Here is a 3,116-nt window from a genome sequence, read left to right as displayed (position 1 = left end):
AATGGTGACCAGGATGCTCAATATTCTCGCCTTATTTTGTTTTGATCATCCTTAGTGAAGAGATATCAAAAGCAATCAAAGTGTATTATATCAATTCTTTATGGCACTTTTAAACCCAAATTCACTTACTCTCCCATCTTGTTTCCCTGTCCCATTTCTCCATTTCTTAATTTTTCTGAGAAATATATATATATATATATATATATATACATACATATATATATATATATATATATATATATATATATATATATATATATATATATATATATTGTGTGTGTGTGTGTGTGTGTAGTACTGGGGATTGAACCCAGGGCCTTGTGCATGTGAGGCAAGCACTCTACCAACTGAGCTATATCCCAAGCCCAATATTCCTAATTTTTTAAAAACTTAATAAATGATTATTGAATGTATCCTATGTGTCCAACATTCTAAAGTATTTTGCATGTGTCATTCACATAATCCTCCCCAAACCTTTTAATGGAAGTATCATTGTTGTCTCCATTTTACAGATGAGGAAATTAAAGAACAGAAAATTTAAGTAACATGTTCAATGTCAATTGACTATTAAAGGAATTCAAATATAGTAGGGATATAAATACAAAGTATTGGTTGCATACTTAAGAGTAATGCTTAGATAATACAAGATTTATGCTAATGACATAATAATGTCTGCACATTTCTACCCCTAAATGGGCTACTAAAACATAGTAGATTAAAATATATATTCATTTATTCATGCAAAGAGCAATATATACTGGATAAACCACATGTTATTTATTTCACCTCATTACAGTGCAACTGATATTTGGATTAGCCTAATAATCAATTGGGATCATGTGGAAAGATTTAATTATATTGTTTTCTAGTAGGTCCTATGGTTCTGCATTTCTGACAACCTTATATATGATGCTTATGATGCTGGTAGACCATACTTTGAGCAGCAAGCCTTGATATTACCTTTGAGTACTACTAAAGTGAATTCTTGACTTTATATTTTAATGAAATTCCTGTGTTGTAATATGTAAGTCAGCTTAACAGTTGCATAAACCAGTTAGTATTGGCTAGGGCCACATCATCCTAAAATTTTTATAAATCCAACCCCAAAGTATTATTTCAAAATGCACAATAGTTACTCCAAATTATATTATGAACTAATTATTTTATGAGCTAAAATTGGCAAAAAGCTAACATAGATTGTCCCTATGTATGCTAGGAAGATGGTGAAAGAAATCTTGAAAGTGTATCCCAAGAAAAAGAATGTTAGGACTATAGATTTTGAGGGTATAATCATGCATACAAATATGTCACATCTGTGTACTAAAAAAAAAAAATCACATGTAAATAGATTTAAACAGACATCAATCTAAGCCTTAAATGATAATGGGAATCCCTATGTCTGATATAAGAAAGTAGTTGTTTTGTGTATATTTCTAAAATGTTGGTCTAATTCTGTTATGCAAGTTCTCTTAGAATTTCACTAACACAAAAACTGTTTTCACATTCTCAACATTTGCTTCAAATTGCCCACTCCCAAATTAGCATTTACAGCAATTTCATGGACATTTTAGTTCAAATGTTGCACTTCCTTGGAGCCATACACATTGCCCATGTCTAATTCCCATTCTCACTCCTAGAGCTCCTAAGCATGCAAGCTAGGTAACAGCAGGAAGAAACAGAGGATCCACTGTGTCATAGTTTTCATAATTAGCCACTTTGTGGAAAGAATCCCTGCCTCACAAAGGTACCTGTAATTAGCTTTGCACAATGACCTCTTCCTACACCTATCGAGGACTCAGCTGGAGAATGGAGGGCACTCTGTGTTAGAGTGCAGTCAGAAAACAGCCACACCTGCAGCCTTACAAGTGATGAGTGTTGAAATAGAAATTGCGGGTGTCACAATTAACCTTGATGAACCCTGAGCTTTGAATACTCAGTATAAGAGCCTGCACACATAGAGAGTAAACTTCACAGAACTAGTACCAAAGCTACAAAGTGAGCTACAGAAATTTGAGACAAATAATAAATTAGATATCGACTAAAAACCTTGGGTAATGAAAAAATTGTCAAATATATAATTGGAGTAAATTATTTTCTTTTTTTAAAGTTAAGAATTCTTGCACAGAAGAAAACATTGTGAATGTTTTACCATATTGTACATTATTATTTACAGCAATATTTTGCAAAATATATCAGGGAATGAAATTACCTGGAGGCATCTTTAAAACAGAGGTTGATGGACCCTACCCCTCTTAAATTCAGTAGGCCAAAAATGGGCCTGAGAATTTACATTTATAAATGTCTCCCTTGTCATGTTGATTCTAGTGGAACCTAGAATACATCTGGAAAATTAATACCATAAAGTGTACTATCAAACTGTACTTTTTAAGATTGGTTAGCTAAATTCATTTTTAGTTTGTATTATAGTTTGTTTTAATGTGTCCACCAAAGTTCATATGTTGGAAACTTAAAAGCTAATGCAAAAGTGTTGACAGAAGTTCAAGAAGTTCAAAAAGTTGTCTTGCCCTTAATTAATCCAGCATTAATGCATTAATCCACCCATAAGAATTGACTGATGCTATTATCTCAGGAGGACATATTATAAGAATGGGGTTCCTACAAAATGGTGAGTTTGGTTCCATTCTCCCCTCTTCTCCCTTCCCTACACCAAACTTCTCTTCATTCTTCTCCTCTACCTCCTCCTCCTTCTTCTTCTGCTCCCTTTTCTTCCTCTCTCTCCCTCTCCCTCTCATGCTTTCTTGCCTTTCTCCCTTCTGTAGTGACATGACTCAGTAAGGAGGACTTCACCACATGTGGATAACTCAATCTTGGTCTTCCCAGCTTCTAGGATTATAAGAAATAAATATCAGTTCCTTATAAATTTCCCATTCTCAGACATCCTGTTGTAGTAGCACAAAATGGAGTAAGAGAGTTTGAAAACTTAATTTTTTCATGCAGTTTGAAAAAAATACTTATTTTCCCATTGTTTCAATTACAAATCTGTATGGAAAGATTTATGGTCATGTTTTTACAGATAATTTTTGTTTGTGATATTTTTCTTCTAAACTAAAGATTTCAGACTCATCCACATGGTTAAAATTCAGAAGAAAATTGAA

General features: G+C 33.1%; 1 non-coding gene across 1 annotated transcript; it reads right to left on the bottom strand.

Moving 5' to 3' along the window:
- Positions 1-289: 289 nt before the first annotated feature.
- Positions 290-362, bottom strand: Trnav-cac (transfer RNA valine (anticodon CAC)). The gene has a single exon. It is a non-coding gene; the product is annotated as a tRNA-Val (tRNA).
- Between the last annotated feature and the right edge of the window lie 2,754 nt (positions 363-3,116).

Source organism: Marmota flaviventris, chromosome 4 (assembly GCF_047511675.1).
Source record: "Marmota flaviventris isolate mMarFla1 chromosome 4, mMarFla1.hap1, whole genome shotgun sequence".
Taxonomy (NCBI): domain Eukaryota; kingdom Metazoa; phylum Chordata; class Mammalia; order Rodentia; family Sciuridae; genus Marmota; species Marmota flaviventris.
This window is presented reverse-complemented; position numbering and strand designations above follow the sequence as displayed.